Source organism: Aphis gossypii, chromosome 1 (assembly GCF_020184175.1).
Source record: "Aphis gossypii isolate Hap1 chromosome 1, ASM2018417v2, whole genome shotgun sequence".
Classification (NCBI taxonomy): Eukaryota; Metazoa; Arthropoda; class Insecta; order Hemiptera; family Aphididae; genus Aphis; species Aphis gossypii.
Window position 1 is genome coordinate 31463526 of NC_065530.1, and position 25176 is coordinate 31488701.

A 25176-nucleotide genomic window follows, 5' to 3' on the forward strand; every position below is an offset into this window, starting at 1 on the left:
TTATTTTTATAGTTGTATACTTATTACCTATTTTTATATACGTGAACTTCTAACAGATGTGTTAATTACGATTAAATAAATACAATTCCGTTCGAAGAATAAATTTGAGTCTTACGTCTTGTATACGTCTCTATAAAGTAATTATTTTATTCAACCAATTACATTTAAAAAAGTTCATGTTAAATAAGACCTCCCGAAAAATATATAAGTGTTAAGTACCAATCAGAATCTGAACGCGATACTTACTACCTCATATTATACAATTAATACTTTGTTAAAAACAACTAAATCACTACAGATTTATTAAAATATAATTTCACTAAGAAATTTTAAATATGTCATCTATATTATATGATAAAACAGGTATATATCTATGTAGCTATGTAGCTATATAATATAATAAAAAACCAGTAATATTCTAAAACAAAAAACTATAGGTATAGATGGTATTAAATTTAAATCCTAAAACCAAAAATTCGTCACTAACTTTTACATTTTAATAATCAAAAGATGAAACGTAATGTATGCGGATAATCTATTTAAAATATGAGACTATACTTGTTAACTTCCATAAAAAATCTATATACGTCTCTGTAGGTCTAAAAAGTTTCAACTGAATACAATAATCGAGGAGTCGAGATGAACTATAATATTCCATACCTACGGTATATCAATTTTTACGAAACAAATAATAATCATATCGTCTTGCAAATATTATAATGATCCATGACAATAATGAACTGAAATTATAGCGCTTAGACATAGGTGCGAGTACTCAGTATACTTGCATTATATTATACCACGCGAAATTTCCAAAGAAAAAACAACATAAAATGCGGAAAATTATGATTAGATATAAGTCGATTTTTCAAGTTTTTGTTTCCGACTTGTATTATTATTGATACAAACTACAAAGTATTTTAATCTAGTCAATAAAATAATAATAATGTGCACAGCATATACAATACACCATAACTTAGTAGTACATCTAACTATCTAAGGGACAAAATAGTTTAAAGAACTCATCTTCTTTTTTAGAGTGTATAATAATACATAAATTTAAATTAAATATTTCAAAAACCAAAATTCTATCTATGTCTTTTTGTAATTATATAACATTTTTTTTTGTTTGTATGTATTTATTTATTTTATATAAAATACAAAATGTTTTACTTTCAAGACAATTAATAAAAATATAGTTTAAACTATTTAAAGCATACAATATTAAATTTGTTCTAAATTTAAAATAATATTGTTTATATTATAAATACGCTCTGTGTATATTAATGTCATGCATAACAGATGAGTGATGACAAATAATATATTTTCAGATTTTCTACAGAGAATAGCGATTGGAAATTTACTTTAAAATGTATTAGGTACCTAATTACAATGTGTTACGATTATTACTATTTCTAAAAATGTCAAAAAAAAAAAACCTTAAAAACTTTTGAAAAAATCCTAGTTGCACCACTGCATTACTGTTTATGTACGTATGTATAATGTATTAACGGAGTATATTGTATTGGTATATTATATACTGTATAGAACACGAGTTTTGTGAGTCTTACGTAAATACCACGCGCCGGCGATGACGATGTACTTATTCGGATGATCGCAAAAACACGGGAAATGACACGATAATTTATTATCTCGACAAGATGTTTAAACGACGTGTAATTATTACTATCATGCACTCCAATAGTATGTAATAGCGGGTTTTTTTTTTTAATTCACGCATTACATATTATATGTAATACAGGTAGCTGCGCAGACTTCCATGCAGCACGCCACCGCTTTTGGCGTTTCCGTCATATTCATTATTGAACCCCTCATTTTTCACGTAGACGATTATACCTATCATTTAATATGTTTATATAAAATGTTTACCTAAGCAACATTATAACGGCTTATTATATTAATAATATTATTAGATTGAGGTTTATCTTAATTCGTGTTTGTAATATATGGGAAGGATAGATTCATAGGTAAGGACGTTGGATGTTTATTATTAATGTTTTAATAATCTTATACGATGGGGAGCTTAACCATAAAAACTTCACCTTAAATACGTAAATTACTTTGAGACTTTTAAGTAAGTATGAGATTATTCTTTTATAAGATTTTTGACTTTTAAGTTTATAAAAACAACGAAAATATTAGACAAATAAAATGTCAACGATTTATATTATTGTAATAATGTAGAATCACTATCAAAAATTAATACATAAAAGAGAATTTAAAGTGTTTTCAGTTTTTTTCACGTCAATCAAATTTTCAAAAGAGTGCCTGTTTCAATTTTATTTGATTTCTCTTCAAACGCTATAAACAATCATATACATCATGTGTTTACAAATAATATTCTCATCCTTGTTAAAATTTATTTCTTGTATGGGAACCGTTTTCCTTTCAACATTTCGATTATATAAGTATGTGTGAGAAATGAGAATAGAAAAAAGGAAAATGTTTACCCAAATTAGGTGAAAAATATTCTACTCTCACTCTTTCTCTGTGTGTGCGCTAATTATATGACACGTGATTTGAACACAATTCTGTACTATTTTCATTGCAGGTGTGCAATATATTTACATTTCGCATAATCTTTAATTTGTCTAAGGTCGTAAGATATAAAGTAGATACTTTCGCAATAATAAAGTTATTAATTTACTAAAATTATTAATAAATAAAATTAATACCTATTTTATATATATTATATACCTATTTTTTTTTTATTATTATTAAATGTTCTAATGTTGTTTTAATTAATATTAAGTATTAACAATATCAAAAAAAACAATTCATAGATCGCAGATAAGATTTATACTTATCATTTAAAAAAACAGCATTGTTTTATGAAGATGTAGAATTTAAAATAACTTAAATGTATTATTTATAGAATACAGTTATATTCTTATTCAATTGTTATGAATTAAAATTAATCAAATTTAAATATTTTATCTTACAGTTATTTCATTTACGGTTATAACTTTTAAGAGTAATAATTTTAAATAATTGTAACTGTATATAATGTATATTACAATTGCATGAACTAAAATTAATATCCACATTTATAACCATGAGAAAATACAATATATGTAGATTATATACGCGTTACGCATACACTACACAGTATAATATGACATCCGTGGTTTATATTTTAAATCGAAAACAAAGCTGTTTTACATTTACAATAATAGCCCATACCAAAATTTAAAAATATTTTTTTTAAATTCTTAAATAATTTTATAAACTTTCAAACTTGGTAAGCGTTGTTATCAAATCTCTTCGGTTAGATTTATTTATAATTTAACAATAGATAAGATCTTAGTAAGATGATATTGGAGGTTAGAAGTCTTGATGTAATGGAGATTAAAAAAAACCTATAGGTATACAATAATAATAATTGATGGCCTTAAATATACCAGATAAACAGATATTTACGAGAAAAAAATATAGTAAATAATATAAATATACAAATAATCTTTTATATTAGATACGGTTTAAAATCTAAATGATACTTTCAAATTACTGCACAATACAATATTATTGACAGCGTGCGAGTATAATATTATACTATTTTATACGTGTTGACTATCGCATTCAATCTGGAAAATCTGTTAGAAAAGTGAGGTCTCGTATGCGATGACCTCGTATTTGACATCATTAGGTATAGGAAAATACAAAACTCTTCGTTTCCGGTTGTATTATTAAACGTCAACGGAAATGGTTATGCCAAATGATTAAAAAAATTATACTAATATAATATAAAACTGCGTTTCATAAAATACAGGTGAATACTTGCATACGATTTTATCATATATTTATATGTGATGCTGTTAGATTCAGTATAACATATTCATATGTTATTATTATTATGTACAACTGTACAAGTACATGAATAAAATTGGTTACAATATAAATGTTCGATTAAAATCAAATGAACATTGCTATTCAAATTTTTATTCACGCATATTCACGATTATTGCATTTATATTTTGTTTCAATAGTCGTTTAAAAATAACCACTTACATTCCGTTACAATTTTGGTTTTTATTGATATATTTATTAGGTAGTAAGTTTTAAGAAGCTAAGTACGAATAGATACACGAAAAGCTGTATAGTCCCTGAATTACGTTACAGATACTACCGTTACGATTACCTATACTAAATTGTTATTATAATATACAAACAACGTTTTACTAGGACACGGGTCATTACAACTTACTGCTGTATATCATATTATTAATTAATCGTGTGTTGAAAAATACAATTATTACAATAATAAAAAGCAGGCGTAAAAAAATGAAAATGCTACACATGTGTTTACATGTTAACGTTACGCGTACATAAAAAATTAAATATATATATATGTACCTACGCTACACTATAAGCTATATTATATATGTAGGTACCAATCTATGTACGTATACACATCAATTGGTCGCGCTATTGGTTACATGCGTGTTACAGCTCGTTATCGATTTGTTTCAAGACTTTCAAGATCATTATTTCCTTGTTGGTATAGGTAGGTATATAGAACACACTGACAATATCATACATTTATAACATATCACATAAAATGGTTTTTATGTTTTTTATTTTCTTTTGTGTTATTTTCCCCCTTATTTTTGATATGTAAAACCGAAAATCTCGTACACACATTATACATATGACTCCATGATAGACGTACGTATCGCGTCCTTTTTATAAAACTTATACTTATAGGCTATATAACTACACATACGCCTGCAATTTATGAGACTACAAACCGAAACGACCTGATATAACGGAACTATACAGCAATTGATTTTTTTTCTCAATTAATAACTTAACGAATATGCTTAATACTCGTCAAAATTTGACAATTTTATTTCGATAAGTTCTACTCTCTTCCTACAAACTCGAATATACGTTATGTTAATTGTTATAATCAACATCATCGTTATTACATAATTTTCAAATCAAAACACACCGACATCGCTTGATTTAATCTATAAATTATATTCTTTATACGTTTCCGCCTATGACTTCTGAATCAGATAATTCTATAAAATAATATGTATATCTATATGCACTATACAGTATACACAATATATTGTGACAGAATACGACAGGGTACAAAAGATCTCGGGAGTAGAATACAATCTATTGTTATTATAAATTTTAAAACATTCATTGAATTCGGAAAACTATTCAGAAAGAAGCTCATTAAAACCACGTACTTGATCACAAATATTTATGTAACTTTTATTGTCTTTAGTTTAGTCGTTCCTCGTAATTAATAAAATATTGAGAAAATCAGAAAGCGGTCTTTTCAATATATATATATATATATATCTGCTCTTAGATAAAAATGTACATCTAAAAAATAATGTGCTTAACGAAATTATTGGGGAGCTATATTGTACGAGTTTAATAGATGGCTATAAAAAAAAAAACCACTATAAAATCAATAATAATCGAAGTGATCATATCATCAATTGCTTCTTTATGCGCAAAATATAAACATAAAACTTACACGGTTTTATAATATGATAATCAAAACAATATTAAAGTGCGGTTAAATAAGCTTTTTAAATTTGTAGATATATACGCTTAGATATAATATTATAGGTACCAAGTATATCAAGCCGCGTTAACCGTTGCGCCACTGCACAGCAACTCGACTGTGTAATACTACGATATAGTTAGTTCCATCAATAACAAATTCGTGTTTATAACGATATAATAATAATTATATTTAAAAAAAATAATAATAATAACACTTGAGACGCCGTTTTTACACTATTGTTATTTTATAATAACGATCGGTTGTTATATAGGTACACATTGGTCACCTATATATAATATATACTATATACATATAATATACTACATTAATAATAAGGATAATAATAATAATAAATAGAACGGCGTGCGTTGGACGTGATGTCATTATGATCTGCGTGAGGAGTGAGGACCATTACCTCATTGCACCGCGCTGAGGCCGGTCGAACAATCATGATTGTCCATGCATGGACCTTACTCCACCCGCACGATCGGCACGGAAACGGTCAATGTTGTAAACTTGTGAGCCACAGACAGAAAAAACAATTATTTTTTCATCTATCCATACATTTTAATTAAACGATATAGATTACTATAACTAGATGTGCAAGTATAATATTATGCTGTCTAGTAGTGTACCTATACCACCGTCTTTGTAACTTCTAAAAGTTACAAATAATAAAAGTAACTTGTAACACTAATTTTGTCTATCGCTTAACTTAAAACTTTGAAAAAAAATTAACTTGCTTGGTCTAACTAAATAATTAAATGTACTTAAAAGTAGGTAAATACCTACTGTAATCGAAGAGACTTTCTACGTCTGTATGTATACGTACCTACATAATATATTATTATTTATACAATCGCGCATATCAAATATCAATCATCAAACCTAGTAATTTTACTCGTATCTACGACCCGTCTAATAAAGTGATAACATACTACGAGAAAGGAGATGGATAATAATAATTATTTCTCTCATCGGACACGAGCCACTTCTAAATTGTTCTATTCAACCGATAAACCTAATTGGTTTGGTCGTAAACGCCGGCGAATTGTGTAGGTAGTATTATTATTATTACTACAAGTAGTCACAGTATATAAAATTAGTAATAGTATAGTTATATGTAGTAGTACTCTATAGTCTATAATACCTATAGTGTATATTGTATACTGTATAAGTATAGTAACGTCAAACCAAACATGTAATCCAATTTACCTTCATCTCGACTACGTTTAGTATTATTATGTTTCGAATTATGTACCGCTGTACATTTACATAATATAGATACATATATATTATACACACACACACATTAGTTATACACAAGAATCTCAATGATTGATAAAAATTATGTTTGAAGATTACCCTAAAAATGTTACATAAAGCAAATAATATACTATATATTATGCAGGAACCTTTTGCTATGTAATATAATATATTTTCAACTCAAAATGTTCGTTAAGTACCTTTCCAAATAATATAATGTATACTGATTATACAGCCAAATGGATAACGGTGATTACCTACCTTATAATGGGGTTTTTTGAAAATATTCAGATATACGTGCAGGATTTGCTAGATAATCGAATATATTACATACAGATAGCATATAGCTATAATATGCATAATATTCCATTGTAGTGATCGTTTTTGTTATCCCGATTATTGGGACATTAAATGTAATATATTTTATACATATTATAACATAATACATCATGTATTCATATTATAGAAATCGATTTGAAATAAAGAAAATTTACAACATTATACAGCATCCGAATAATATAAAAATAGTATAAATAATAAATAATAGAATAATACAGTAGTAACCGTTTATTGGACTCTATTTGGAGTTTGGGTCTAAAATATTTGTGTAAATTAACCGAATAAGTCAATAAGCCATAAGGCGAAAAATCCAAGATAATAAAAAGATATAAGTACATGTGCAATGTAATAAAAACATTTATTTGAGAAATTTAGGTATGCAGACACTAATAACTGTTCATGATTTTGGATTTGTTTATTTATGTTTTTTAAAATGTATGCTGTCATTCATAAAGAAAAATTTGTATTGTTAAAAATAAAAGATAAGTATCCTAAAATGATTTAATTTGACATAAAAAAATATATTTACAATAGCATCAATACTTTTCGATGTAACGAGTCGAAGAAAAAGCAATAATCGTTAAACTATTTTCAATAAAATCGGAAAAATTGATTAAAAATTTAGATATATGAATATGGGCTTCATAGACCATAGTGCAGTAAGTTCAATAGATGAATTACTATTAAGCGTAAATCAGAACCACCCTGTTCGAATCTAACAGAGGAATCAGCCCATTACCGTAGATCCAACACACGGTGACTACTGTAGTATAATAAATTGTGAGCTTATGTGTCCGACTTTTAATTAGATCTAAATTTAATAATCGTATTGAATTTTATGATATAATATATTATTAATAGGTACATGCATTTTGATATATTTAAAAATTCTAACCACGATGTTTGAAAATTATTACGTGCGTTTAAGACTAGGGAAACTATTATATATATATATTCAAATATAAACATTAAATAATATTTAATCAAAATTGAAAAATAAAATTTTACTCACTCGTTATACAGTATTGGCAATGGTTTTTTTTGTGATGACAAAATTATTGGTTACTGTCGATTGCGATCGCACCGCAGAAAGTGGATTTTGAACTTCACGATACACACTATAACACAAAAAAGCATCGTCTGAGTAAGTTTATTACTATACATATATAGGTAACTATATTATGTATCTTATATGCTATTGTACTATATTGTTTTATTATTACACGCGATGTAGTATGTAAAATCGAGGGCAACGTCTCTTACGAGTCAGTAAAGATTTCGACCGCCACACACAACGTAGGTATACGTACCTACATAATAATAATAATATAATTTACATGTGTCGGCAGAGATCACGCGCGAATGTACGAAAAAAAATCATTATCCGGACGTGAGTGCTGGTCGAACACTTTATCAAAGCTTATCGTTATTATGTTACATAGATATCCGTATCTATACGTATGTATACCTATACATCATCGTGTATATAATATAAACTCTTGTAGTTCACGTGTGTTAAACACACCAACTGTACCTCTCAACCCTTACACGCACTTCCTGGAGGTAAGGAATATTAATATAATGTCAGCTTAATATCATACCACATAAATTATATTATAATGTACTCGTCTGTACATAATGACCCGTGATGTTTAATAGCGTACCTACCTACCTACCTGCAGTAATATTTGCGAATAATCGCGTGTAAAAATATATATATACCAAAAGCGGCACATATATATACACTGTATATGAAATGTACGTCGGTGGTAATGTTCTTCGGAATTATTATTTCATTTTTTTATTTTTAATAACTCTCAGTGTGTGAGACTTGTATCTATATACGAGTATAGAATAGAATGATATATAATAGACATATGAAATCGTATATTATATTAAAATGTTCTTCACATAGCAGTAAAAATAAATGTACTAAAAGTACAAAATACAATTACAACGAAAGTGATATAAAAATGAAATACAACGGAAATTGATACGTATTATGACTACTGTGTACTCGTATTATATTTGTAAGACAACGATATTAACAAAACTATTTTCATTTTTATTAAGTTGTCCACATACGAATATGTCTATACTATTTTTTACATTTTTAAGAGAGAAAACTTAAAATTATTTATATTACGTAATATGTACCTAGTTTTCTTATTCATTTTTGAAATATATATTCTACATAATTTAAGTTTACCAAATGATTAATTCTATAACGAAGCAAAAAAAAAAATAACCTCTATGTATAAATTAATTTATATTACATAAACTGTTAGATGGTTAAAAATTTAATTCATATTATTTATCGAGAAAGAAAACTACAAAAATTCAAATAAAATTTCAAACACATTTTAGATATTAGTATACGATTTTCGTCGAGTATTTAAATTACGAAATTGAATACGATTAAATTGTTGGTATGCACATGAATTTTACTCAATGTATTAACAATATTTAAATCTCAAGCTGTTCAAGTAAATAAAATTGAATTGAGATTAACATAAAGCTGTTTAAAATTTTTAAATACATAATATATTATATATATGTATGTATAGGTAGGTACAAAACGTTTACTATAGATTAAGTTGTTTTGTTTTGTTTAACATTTCAAGACAAAAAATTATGACTTAATTGTCTAAATGATATGAAGTCTGAAAGATCCGTTATAATAATAACTAGGTAGTGTTATTATGTATATGTAGGTACCAACCTGTATTATTATTTACTAGAAAATATTATTATATTTATTGTGTTATGATTGGAACATGATTTTTAAAAAAAGTAAGTAGTTTTTTTTTTAATAAGTCGAACAATTTAACACGAATAAAACAATATTTAAATTTGATACCAAAATGATCCATAATATTATTTTAAAAGTGAATTTAATTTGATTCGACCGAGAATAAAAATCGTAGAGTAGGTGCTGGCAGCAGAAGTAATATAGCTGATGTACCCGAATGATTAGACAAATGTTTAACTATCGTAATGATGAGCCAGTAGATTGTATTTTTTTTTCGCTTGACCGCCGCTAATTACTACCACCAAACTTACTAGGAACCAGTTTGTTGGTAGTTAAAAAAATAAAAGATGGACATAAAAGTAATTGATTAGGATTGTCATAATTACCGAGAGAAACCCGTTAACAATCGGAGCACACTGAACTAGATTTTTTTCCGTCTTACCACCATTCGAGTATTCTGTCAGCATATACGAAAAATGTCGTAGTATAATATGATTGTCTCAGCTCATTTTAATAATTACAAAGAACGATAACATTAGATTATAGAATAATAAACTTAAAATTGTTTTTGAATCAATAAATTTTGATTTATGTAATACAGTGTTGACAATCGGCTAGTTCCATAGTTTCTGAGTATCCAGAGTATCATACACGATATTGTCCAATATAGGTAATTACCCAAAGTAAGGTTAGGTTTAGAAACGAAACAGTGGTACAAACATAATATTATGATATTTTTAAAACGAGATCTTATACTGGACAGATGATTTTTCATTACGTTTTTAAGTATAATGTCTATAGAATAGAATTGGTTTTTGTAAAATTATAACATTTGTTCGATAATAACAGATACGGAAAACAAACTTTGTGACTTGAAATTGTAAAATATGCGATTTTTCTAACTACCATAAAACCTTTGGTAACCCCGAACGTTATGGTTACCTGAACGTATAATTATTATACCTACACGGCTACACATTGCGCACTACCTAAAATAATAATGATACCATCAAATCCATAAATATAATGATAATTAATATGTATATTATGAGAAATAAACAGACTATATTATATTATCTATATCATACACATTACACATAAGTTTGATGATTTGATGGGTCACATAAAAAACACGAATTATATCGTTAAATATAGGTGCCAGTATAAATTGAAATAAGTTGTAACAATAATATGATAATGTTCAAGGATAGGACAATTATTATTATTGTTAAATGATCATATTATGAGTACCTACATGGCCTTAACTTGTTTATGACCAAAATTGGACTTTAAAATATCTTCAATTAGAAACTGGATATTAAATTTTTTTTTATTGCAATGCATATTATGTCCAAATTGGGTACACTATCATTAAATACAGACATGGTTTTTTGGTTGAAATTGTGTAGAAAATTATTCTCTAAGAAGTAGTCTAAACAATATATTATGTCATTATTTGATCATCGAAAACCAATCGTCAAATGGCAAAACGGCTTGTAAAATGTACAATAGTTTAGGTCTACGAAGAAAAAAAATCAAACAGCAAAAAAGCTATTAGACTCACATAATACTATTTTTTTTTCAAATGACGTGTTTTTGTGACATTATAATATATATTCATAGTAATTATTCAACGGTTGACTTTAAATGTTCAATAAATAATACCAAAAAATGATGAAGCATTGACAAATTTAAGCGTTTATTATATAATAATTATATTTTTACGAAAACCAAACAAGTCTTGTTAAAAATTCTTTGCATTGTAAAACTGTTATGCTTGCATATTTCTGTTAAATTCAAATTCATAATTTAAGTTATTCCATTCGAATACTTTGTTCCTCAGAAATGAGTTTTGAAATCGTAACCGATGTCACATAAATTTAAGTATACGCATGAAAAATATCACTGTTAGGGAGGGGAGAGGATTTAACAAAAATATTATCCTAATTGGAAAGGAAACCTACTAAAGCTAACCTATAATTTAACCTATAATTTCGCTGCAAGTTATGTATTGCACCAGTCAGTATGATTAGTATGAATAAAGTACAATAATGTCATCATGGAAACAACTAAATAACGAGTGTTGAAGCATTTAAAGCTATTTAATGCGCTCAGATACATCTATAATAATAATAATAATAATAATAACAACAATAATTTAGTGATACGGTAAGGAGTCGATTTATCAGCAACAGTGCGAATTGCGTGTTCGTTTTTTGACGTTGGAAGAAATCGTTAAGATACATTTATCGTGTTACGCTCGGACGCTTAAAAATATTGCATTCAACTTATATATATATATTAAATCGAACTGAGCATATAATGTACATTATATAATAATATATATATTATATAGTATTATATAGATAAGTTTATTTCGATTGTAGCCCATTAACGTTGTACCGGCTTAAACGTTATTATAACATTATAAATTTATAATAATACGTATATAATAGTGTTTGCACGCTAGAATATACCTAAGTACCTATATATAATATATATATGAAGTCCGTACAAAATAATCATACCGATCTCGGCACAGTTCCGCAGTACATGCTCGCACTGAACGGGTATAATATTATAATATTATCGTAGACTATACCTATACTGTCTACCTAGTACAGTGTTAAGGTCCGTGAAAATTATAACGTTAAATAATATTATTACATCGTATAATATTATAACAGTGTATAGGTGCGTGCATAGACAACAATCGAAGAGCATTGTCGCGAGGGTATATAATTATAATTAACGTTATTTATACAGCTGCAGTTTTACCATAATATGCATAATAATATACACGACAACAAAACGAGTGAATCAGATAAATATAAACATAATTTCGTTGAAACTCGTCAGCATCCGTCCGTCGGCTATTCCGGTAATAAGGAATCAAAAACGCTGTTGTACCTACCTATATATTAGCTGGTACCTATACCTATTGATATTATTATATTCCGTGTCGTAAACCATAAGCTCCGAGACGAGAGCGTCATCTCGTCGTCGTTGCAGTCGTTATCGCGTTTAAGTGTGCGTGCGTGCGCGTAAAATGCATTTTCGATCCGATAGGGATCTGTACACGACCCGAACAAGAGCGGCAAACACGATTTTTACATATAGCTACACACACTTTACACGCGCGCATCGGGAATAAATGCCTCGGTCACACGACTCGGGAACTATGTGTGTTTCAAGTTCGATTTTAATTTATACACAGAATGTAATCAACGTCGTCGTCGTCGCTGCCGCCGCCGCCGCCGCCGCCGCCGCCGCTGCAGTTTGTGTGCGCTGACCATGTAATATAATAATATACAGTATCTGATCGTATACATATATATATATATATGTTTATTATATAAGCGCAAAACGATATCATGTGTACCTGCCTTTACTGCAGGTACATCGAACGACAACAATGCATATTGCATACGTATTTTTTTTCTTCCATACTCGGCGCAATATTTAATTGCTCGACGTTTCGTTGGCATTTTAACATCACACGTGATTGACGTCGAGATACTCGAATCAATATTACTATTATAGTTTTTTCCAAAGATCGATGAAAATCGAAGAAAGTTTCGTGATAAGAAATGCCATCTCTCTACTTTTTTTCACTCATTAACATAATAAGTTTTATTTAAAAATTGGCACCACCAACATCCCATCAGCAATTCCATGATATATATTCAATATTCAAAAACAAAAAAAAGTAAGATCATTTGTATTATAATAGTATTACTTAAGTAATTTAAATAAAAATTATTAAACTTAAGATAATATTCTGTTTCGTTTCAGCATTTAAAATGCAAAGAATTAAAAAAAAACCGGTTGTGGCATTATCGTAAATATTATTTAAATGGAAAACTCGATGAAATAGTCAATGGGTTTATTTAGTTAGGACATTTATGATAATTTAACGGTATATCATCAAAAACAAAATATAAATAAAATAAAATAATGCTCGAATTCAATATTTTTAACAGATTCCACAAGCAGTAATAATATTATTAAGTGTTCTATAACAGGTAGTGGATGTTCTCAAAATAAAATGCGACTTAATATTTCACAAAAATCTAGTATATTATTATTAACATAATATTATTAGAATATATATTATTTTAACATAATATTAGAATATATATTATTATTAACATAATATTATAGAATATATATTATTATTAACACAATATTAGAATACATCAGCCAATACAGGTAATATACTATTTCGCCATCGGTTCCCGTTTTATTGGAAATGCATTAATACTTATTTACCTATATATATATATATATACGTATATTAATACTTCACTCGTGTTGTTTTTATTTTTATTTTAATTAAATAATAACAGGTGTAACGTCCAATAGGTATACCGCTGTCCCGAAATTCGGGAACTCGTACCACATAGAGCGACGGAACAGTCGTATATATTTGTAAGCGCATAAAATGGAATCGGGGTCGACACGCGGCGTTTAATAATCGACGTGATTTTAATAATAATAAAATAAAATAAAAAACAAGCGTAATGAAAACACAACATAATAATATGTATACATATAGGAGGTGATGACACAGTTTGGTTACGATGCGTCTCTAGCTGCAGAACGGGTCAATTAAATTACGGACGAATCCAAATAATATAACGATTAAACGACTAGGAATAGTAAGCCGATCTATTGAGCGACCACTTTTATTTCTATTTATACTTCGAAAGTCGATTATTTGTTTTTACCGAACGGCGGTAAACTGTAATCAATTAAATTAAGCCAATGGCGTATTTAGGAAGATAAACGTAGGGATTGGCCCTCGTCAGCCCTCAACGGCTCTACTCTACCAATAAATCGACTTATACTCTAACTAGGTACGGTTAATGCTCAATCTTGTTATTAATGCAAAAAAAAAATAATAATTCTAAATGCGTAGTTAATAAGATCAAAAAAAGATTTGGATCATAATTCGAAAAAAACTTATACGCGTGCGTTATGTATAAAAATAATAATATCGGTGTCATATATGAAGATGATTTTTAATTTCGTCGGATTAGCTTTTTAAACGCTTCCTGGTCGAATGATCATAGCAGCAGTGTGCCAATATTGTAAGTGTACCACACCGCGTTTGACCTATGTTCCAGAATTCGCAACAACATCACTCTAAAAAAATATCACGATAACGCCGTACCAGTATGACGACGTTGAAGCGTTCAAGTCCAGACACGCGCGTTTTCACTGTGTATAGATTTACGTGAATTAGTTCCCGAAAAAAAAAAAAAAAAACGGACCCGTTGTTCACGGTTGAACGCGCGGACGGACGGAAGAAAAACAAAAACATATAATAATATACACAATATGTTGTGTGTGTATAGCTATTATATACGTGAACGAAAATTCCATAACACGATGTAATTACGCATGCAAACAGCGCGCGCGCCGCCGCCGCCGAATCGGAGGAGAAAAGGAAATCGTACTAAAAACAGAACCGACGACGGTGATGACTCAATTTAGCAGTTTTAACAGAAATCCAAAGATTCATACGCCGCCGTTCGTCGTGCACGCGCACCGAGTATACACCGATAAAATATAATATATTATACGCCTCCGATAAATCATAATTTGTAATAAATCTATTATATAATATATAATATAATATAAACATATAATATCCGTCTCGTACTCTCTCTCTCTCACTCGGGCGAACGAGCGCGTGCGTGTTCGTGATTAATTTCCCCGCGGTCGGCGTTATCTCACGTAATGCTGTAGGGCAATCTCAGACGAGTACGGCCCGGTCTTCCTTGACCTTCCTATACGCCACTGCCGCGCGGACACGTGCTCCGCCACCGTCTGGTCACCCGATGATTTTCAGGGGAATTTCACGAATCGTTTAATGAGTGCAACGCATCGGGCCGGTATGCATCTGCCTCCGAGGGCCCCGACGCGTGAACGCACAGCACTCTGCACGACATAATAATCATCGTCGTTTTGTGAAATTCTAAAAGTCGTCCGAAATGCGTACGCCGCGTACGTTGTGTAATCGAACCGGCGAAAAAAAAACGATACGACCGCGACAGTGCGGCTCGTGCGATCGCGGTGGCCGACGAAACAAAACGACACCGCTGCGACGGCGGCGGTTCTATAGCGCTGTGCATTCCGGACGATTGTTCTCCGACGGCTACTGATTGTCCTACGGGGGTCTAGCGCGCGTGTGTGTACATTGCGGCGACGAGTCTCCCTGCGACGACTATCGTCCGTCCGCACGTCACCGTGTCGACGACCTGCTGCAGTTCTCGCGACATCCTCCGCAGAGATCTCGTCCGAACCGAGAGTCCTCCGAGCGTATAAATTATCGCCATGACCGCCTTTGGGGTATAGAATCCGAGGACTAACACAGGTTTCTCGTATAAGAACTAGTGCGATATTATATACACCTATGTATTATACAGCAACGCTAGTGATGTATATTATGCACTGTACACGAAGAAAAGACCTGAACGTTTGAGAGCACAAAAAAGGTGCCGTTTTTTAATAGTGACGTCCGTATAATATTTTGGCGGTATAAACGAACGAAAATTATAACCCAAATAGTAATGGTGTTTCAACGCACAGTTAGTGTTTTAAATATAGTAGTTTTAAGACGTATGTTTAACGTAAAGCCATAATAAAGCAATTAAAAATACGCGTTTAATGTAATCGTTCGGCAGAGTTGTAGGTATGTATATTGTATTTTAACGACGCGCCCATTTGATATAAATCGATGAAAATAACGAATACGACTTACTACACGACAGTGACAATAAATATGCAGCGATATATACGATTCGGTGTATTCGATTACAAAATTATTCGAGCGCCTCGTTTATCCGAGGAAAACCGTCGAAACGACACTTAGTTAATCTCTTCTCGAAAGGATTGCCGGGGATCGATGACGGAGCTCGCAGACAACTCTGTCGGATTATTTCATCAACACAACCTAACGAGAACTGAAAACAAGCCCGACGAGAGTGCAATACTTATGTATTATTTATTATTATTATTATTGGCAGTAGTTGTTGTAGTAGCAGCAACAGCAGCAGCAATAGAGTATATAGTAATTATAATAGCGTCTTGGCGTTATTATAAATCTATAATTGACCGCCGTGGGTAGGATTTCGTCGGATGTGCCGCCTGCAAATCGCGGCGAAACCGAAAAGCGCGGGTTTCGTATAGTCCGGAGCGTCGCCCGATGAGCTGGTGGCACTCTGCCCGCGCGTCGATGTTTAATATTATTATAATAATAAGACGGATTATTAGCCGCACGAGATTAAAAACGGAGCAGAGAGCAGAATGTACACGATAATAATGCATGTGGAGTTTGAAAATCAGGTTTTCAACAATGTTATAAGCAGCTAGCGGCTGCGCAGCATTCGCGATTTGTCGTGGCCTGCTATATGTATATATATATATACGTAAGGTACGTATGTATGTAAGTATACGCGCGCGCGCGACCGACCCGAACAAAGACAAGTAAATAAATAAACGAGCCGAATGCACGCCGCCGCAGCATCACACGACAAAGGTCAATGTTTTTTGTATATTATATATTAAATGCGCGTGTGTGTGTATGTGTTATGTAAAACGATATAGGCACGTCGTGGTGTAGGGGCTTAAAATATCATCCTCCGGTTCGATGTAGCGGGGGCGGTGGAATATAATAATATAATAAGAGAATAAAGAAAAACCTTTCTCGAATGATATCCGTAGCTGCAGCGGCAGTCGACTGCAGGCGACATCGTACACAATATATATGTATAATACATTGGTAGCACAGCTCCGAGACGAGTATACTTACGGGCTACGTTTAAGTCTATGATCGCAACGCACGGAATTCTATATACCTATATATATATATGTACGTGAGTATTAATATATTGTTATATTGTGTCGTCCTATATAATATAATATATAATAATAATACGAGTGCGCCGTGCGATGAACTCATGAATGAACGAACGGATATAATATAATATTATATATTATAGGTATATATCTATGTATATAATATGCTGTATAGTATTGGTATATACTCTCGGTTTCGCGCAAACGACGTCGCAGTATATATTTTATTATTAAACACCGGGACATCGATGACGATAGTCTGCAACTATGAGGGAAATCGAAAAACCGTAAGAAAAAAAATCAAAACAGACAATGGCGCCTATTATATATACCTACACATATTATTATTATTATTATTATTATTTACGGCGGCGAGAGTGTGCGCGTCACATCCTCGACGACGGAGGTCCACCGCCGCGGCGGTGTAATGAACTAGAACAGCAATGTTGATGTCGAATTATATAGGCAATCGTCTGCGGCAGTCGTTTATCAGACCGTGGAAACCCAGTTGCGCCGGACGCGTCTCGAGATTAAGCATCGTAGGAAGTTTCCGACCGAATCATCGTCGTCGTCATCATCATCATCATCGCCGCCGCCGCCACAGTCGTCGACGTGGAGCTCATATTAAACCGTATTCCGAGGGGAATACAATATGTGATTGTTTTTCAGGGTTACGGCAAATACGATTTTTAAAAAAATAAAAATATTATTCACTCGGTAATAGTTTATGGTTTATGTCGAACGCTGATATGTTTATTGTTTACGATTTCATGTATATGTTTTCAAACCAAGCGGAGTGCGCGATTATTATATATGCTAATTTATTTCAGAAATTCGATAGCTTTCAATTATTTGTGTTCCGAGAAATTAAACATAAATATTCCTATGTACATTATGTTATTATATATATTATATACATATACAACGATATATATTATCAAAACAATGGACACATAAAACAGTGATTTCGACGAAGAAGCCGAATAATTTAACAACAAAAATACTTTACCGTCTGTAATTTTTTTTTTTAAATTAAGAATTGTATAATCTGTAAATTACTTGATGTTTGATATTATATAAAATGGATAAAATAAATAAAAAAAACGTATATAGAGATGGGAGATTTGGTTGAAGGAGCTATCCATTGACGGAACTTCGTGATGGATAGAAAGAGTTAGACGATCTTAGGTCACGACTCACCATCCCGTGTGTTAGTACAAGGAGAAAATTTTAATGTACCTATTATTATTAGTTGACATTTTTGGTTTTTATGAGACTTAAGAAAACATTGCCACAGTGGTGAGATAATAAAATCGAATATACATCGAGGAATTTAAGAAGTAGTATTTGATTTTCATTTATTATAATTTATACCTAGTAGGATTTGGTTTAAATTATTATATTGACCTTTTGTTACATTTGTATACCTACATTTGAACGTGGTGATTTTGTCAGTTTTTTAGTGACTGGTTGTTGATTATGGTGTTCAGAATTAGTATTGGGTGGTGATGGTTATTGAAGTTTTTGGTTTGAGATATTTGCAGCTCAGTATAGTGTACCCACATCATGCGAACAGCCGTCCGCAATAAATAAATTTCAATTTATTAATATATAATAATGGCAAACACTTCCTACAGAAAAATCATTATTTGGTTTGTGACAGTAACGTAGTATATGGTCACAATTTATAAAATGTCCTTTTTTGGATTGCGACCACAATAAATATAATGGCAATACTCATATCCAGAGAAATAAATCGCATAGGTACATACCGAATCGTCCACCGCAGTCGGCGAGCTGATTGTGCGCGTTTCTCGTCTTGCACCAGGAGCGTCGTCTGTATAAAGTCGGCGTCCCTGTGCGTATATTATTATTATTTATTGTGTACGAACCACGCGGACATTTGCGAACGATGACGCGTTCGTTGTTGTTGCTATACGTAATAACGGTTAGGTTTAACGGACTATGATATCGCCGCGCATAGAGCTAGGCATAGTGCAATAGTATAATGCACGACTAGTATGTATACCTCCCTATTGTAATACTCGCAACCAACAATACCGTTGCATATTATGTATATCGTCGTTCGGCGAAGATATTGAAACGAAATAATTAATAATAAAGACAAAGATATTGGGGAAACGTGGGAATTTTATAATTAGAGATAATAATAATTGCACAATACATCGTGTATAAGACCTATACAAACAGTACAAACAACACAGGAAAAAATCTCAAATATTCTTTAAGAAAGCCTAAGAGTATACACGTATGTATAAAAAGTAACTTAAACGAACTTAAAATCGATTTTTCAACGTTAATTTTGAATTCCGTTTTTTCTACATCATCATGACTATAATATAATAGCTGATAAAATCGTGTGAATATTAAACACTTAAGAGTTTGTATTTCAACTTTTGAAAAAACAATATTACAAAGAAATTATTTTACAATGTATAATATTAAATACATAGCGCGTAGTGTGAGCGTTCTACATACGATTCGCGCAAGTATGTAACAATAATAACATTATAATATATTAGATATACGTCGTTTCGAGCGAGATTTAAACGTGTCGAAAGCGTAAAAACAAAATCGCTATAATTTAAAAAAAAAATAATAATAAAAAAAAAAAACGATAATATTCATTTGTGTGTGCCGTATAGTGTTATAGCGCGTCGAATAATCAGTACCTATATGCAAATGAGCGTCAGCAGTAGCAATTAGCCAATAGCGTTGAAATGGCGGCGGCAGAGCGTTTTCGCGGGCGCGCTCTCGTCGGCGGTTTTCGTTCAGCGCGCTTCATAATTATCATTACACCTGCAGCGAGGGGAATGACCAAAGAGTATTATACTATTATTTTATTTTACTAACAACTACCATTACTAATACTACTGTACGCACACCATACGCCATACGTTTCTCTCCGTCTAATTAATACAAATTAACAGCGGGCGATCGCGGTATAATGCATACAATCGTATGCGTTTTCCGACAGCAGCTCTTCTCAGCCCGACCGACAACCGGTTGCGCGCATTGACTCGTCGTCGTTGTCGTCGTCGTCGTCGTCCTTCTCCTTCTCTTCCTCGTCAGATCGCACTATCAATATCGAACGATTTATGTATCCACTGCACGGGGGTTTTAAATTCACAATCGTACGGGCAATTTTTTTGTCTGTGGGTCACCGCCGTCTTCCCAAAAGTCAAAAATCGGTTTCGTTTCAACGCGTGTATTATAATGTGCGTCGTCGTACGAGTTTTTCAAATGTCCCACCGACAATAATGATTACCTCGTCGCTCGCTAACCAAATCATGATGGCAGAGTAGGTATGGTGCAGTTATATTTTCCGTACGAAAAACTCACATTACAATATATGTTTCCAGTTTTAATTTACGTGCCGTTAAAATACTTAAACTAATTAATAGTGTTTACTGATTAACGCGATAGTCAAAATAATCATCCGATATAATAATATATATTATAATACACCTCGCTGTTCCCGTGTATACGCACATGGCACATACGCGCATATATTTCCATAGTCATGATGTGCGGCCTCCGTCACGGCTCCCGAACTCGTACATACATGGTATAATATTATTATACCTACTACATAAACGATACGATACATGACTACTTTATAACAGTTTTGGAAATAAATAGCTGATAATTTATCTAGATAGAGATAGTTATAATATAGTTGCAATCTTATATATTATTATAATATTGGTGCATAGTGTTTCGACGATAATTTCTAAATTTTCTGAAGAAAGTAGATGAATTATGCGCACGTGCGTCACAATACAATGACGTAAATAAATGATATTCTTGTTGGTAATTTTTTTTTTTTTTTGAAACGCCCCCGTCGCAGCAGAGTTGATATTTTGTACGCTCGTTATCGCGATCAAAATATCAATACATAGGTACACGTAACGTTCGACAATATAATATTATAAGCCCGTTCGGAGTGTAAGACGTACACATAAAGCTGATAATACGCAGCTCATAGACACACGAGTAGGGTGTAAGAGGAGTAAATTATGTATATTTTTACGACGTCAGTGTCAAGGCTACGCGGGGGACGGGTACACGTCGGCTATGATAATAATGCATACGAGGGATATATTATTATTATATAATAATATTGTAAAATAATAATATATTGTTTGAGGCGCGTGCGACACCTACGACGACGACGGTCTACGTATAATGGTCATGTATATTATTATACGAGTACTGCACTTCAGAGAAAGCGTATATCCTACACTAACTATAAGGTGCACTGTGTATAGCAATATAGAATTGTAATAATGCGGAGATTATTATTATTGTTATTATTTAAATGAAATATAATATATTAATATTATTATGTACGCACGCCACAGATGTTTACGCACGTACTCTCCATTGTCTCGAGACAATTTTTTTTTTTATCGTTATTTCTATTTATTTATTTTTACATTAAGTGGGTTATAAATTATAACAACGTCCCCGAGAGAATATCGCACGGACGACCACAGCGTGTTGCGAAACGATCGACGGCGGACGAAGGAGATAAAATTCCAGACGACGTTTTTATAATATGTATACGTACGGATATAATAATATACAGTATAATATGATCGGTGCAGTGTAATGGCTACGTACATATAGCAGACGATCCGGTGAGTCGCACACATTACTCCTGGACGAAATTACAATATAAAAGTCATCGGGCCATTCGACGATGCGATAATTTATAACGCTGGACGATAACACGTTATACAGCTATAGAACGCATAATCGGCACTCGTTACGATGTGGATCGCGTGAACTGCACCGTTAAAATGGTAATTTGGACGGCGGTAATATGCGCAGAGGTGTAGAAACAAAAAAATCGAGAGACCTTGGATTATGAAATAGGTAGAAAAGTTAATAGGTATAATAGGGTCCGAAAGAAAAAGCGGAAATAAAAACGACTTTTAAGCGTAAACGTATACAACTTTCCTTTAGGAATAGCCGCGAGGCAGACTAAATAAATTCCACTCAACTTGAAAATTTGCATGTTTCATATTAATGTAATAATATGATACGCATGATATTATGATATTGTCGGATCAATTACGCCAGTGAAATTCTTTAAATAATCATACAAAAAAAAAAAATAATAATAATCGATTTGTTTGTTTTAAATTCGATTTTAAGTCGTAATAATACGTGTAAGAGCTAAAAGAAATGAATTCATAAATCTCAAAAATAATAAAACAAACTGTTATGGAGAAACAATATTTCAACTTGCTTATGAATTATTCATATATATTTTACTTTCGTGGTTTTCGAAAATTGAATCACATTAGATGTGATGTATGTAGACATGAATTATAGTAGAGAAAATGAAAAGTATAAATAAGGAAATATAAATTAAATTAAAAGCCTTCTATTTTCTGCGGTATAACTATTAAACATTGTAAAGTGAAATGGTTTTTTTGAAATGGGAGACGTATAGGTATTTAAATAATTCTTACTCAAGCCCCCAAACCCTTAGGCAATATAACATATTCCATAGATGACTTTCATAAATTTAACGTTAATATTAAATTTAAATTGTGTATTGGAAAAATAAGAAAATAATTATTTACTGACCATTTATTATAATACCGATTTATAAGTTATTGTAGTTGAAGGAAAAATATTCTTACACCTCATAAATTTAACTTCCGGTAGCCATAGAACAGTGTTTTGCTTATTTCAATGTAAATTAAATAGGTATAATAAATGTATATATTCCTTATTGATTAACACAATTATTCATCGATTCAATCTATAAAAATGTTTAGATTTATGTTACAAGCGCCCAAATTAATTTTTCTTTCTAAATGTTATGAATGTACACGAAGTTTTATTTTATTTTGTACTGTATATTAAAATAATATCGTTGAGGTATTATAATCATCACGAGTTGTGGCGTTGAACCGATTACAAAACGTTATATATTAAAAAACCTTAATTAACTATTTTTATAACTAAAAAAAAAAAATCACGTTACAACAAAAAAAATGTATTAAGAATCTTAGACACCTCCAATCTTCGTTATTATATTATACGCGTTGAGTTCAGTCGTAGGTATCTATATTGGTATAATGTATATAATATTATATCTGTACGTCGGGATTTAATTCTCGAAAAACGTTTCGTTTGACTACACTAAATTAAAATAACTTTTAAGCGTGTTTACAATGTTTCCACGATATCCATACTACCATTACGATTTTATCACGACTCGCCAGCTGGACGTCATATTATTAATCTTCCGTGTTTTACCACGAAATCACACCACTACCGGTGCAGCCGCGGGCCGTTGCCGCCGCCCATCCCCGACTATGCCTATTCGACCGGGTGTGCACTTGAGTGGTGACCATTCATATATTACCTTAGGACGTGTATACACATATTATGATTACCATGGGAAATGAGTATGTTGCAAGGTCACCAAGGACCAGATGTTGTGTAACGATATTTTCGGCTATTAACCCGATTTCAAATTAACAAATAAGCCACGCGAACACCCATATACTTCATAATATATTTCCTTTCCTCTTATCCCATGCCCACCGCCCGTCACCCGGAGCCCATATCTCTCGCGCTGTACGGTCTTTTTCTTTTCTTTCGTGTTATTTATTTGTATTATATACGCGCGGTAAACACTTTCGGGCGCGTACATAATCGATTTGACTCGGAATGACCATCGACCGTATCTTCGCCGCTGTGTATCGTGGACAAATATGATAGTAGCTGCAGGTACATCAACTATCGACTTCTTATATTAATAATAGTTGTAATCATATAGGTAATATAATTCAACCGTTTGGAATATTGACGGAGAACAACGGCTCGGAGAGAAGGGGTGGAGGAGCAGACAAGATTTATTGTCGTCCAAAGTCTATTATTCCTCTTGCGCGCCCTAACCATCTCGAAGTGAACACTCGAACGAGTATAGAGTGATCATTGTCCTCGAAAAATATGTATTGATTCGATTTATATGTACATTTTATCTGTCAGTATAATATAATATAAATACGTATATAATATTACGCGTGAGCGCGACTTATGCATATATTAGACAACATTAGTAAAAAAAAAGCTTTCTTTTGAAAACTTATTGAAACTTGAAAGTACAGACATCCTAAAACATAATTATATAATTAAAATAATTATTGTAATTAAGCTGCAAACGTTTAATAAATTATAAAAATCAGATGTTCAAATCAACATCAGAACTATAAAAGAACAATGAACATTCGTGTATTTTTATTATTTATGTATAATTTATATCATAACATAATAAGCTGCATATTATGACAGCCACAACACGTTATTAAAAATATTAAAAATATTTTATCTACATATTATACACGATAAATGT

The 25176-nt window shown here is 31.5% G+C and overlaps 1 protein-coding gene across 1 annotated transcript in view; it reads right to left on the bottom strand.

Moving 5' to 3' along the window:
- The window catches only part of LOC114125491 (uncharacterized), a 73101-nt gene that overhangs the window by 42019 nt on the left and 5906 nt on the right, over nucleotides 1-25176 (bottom strand). Inside the window, exon 2 of the mRNA XM_027989167.2 lies at nucleotides 8169-8274. The gene's annotated coding sequence lies outside the window, so the exon portion shown is untranslated. The remainder of the gene's footprint in view (nucleotides 1-8168; nucleotides 8275-25176) is intronic.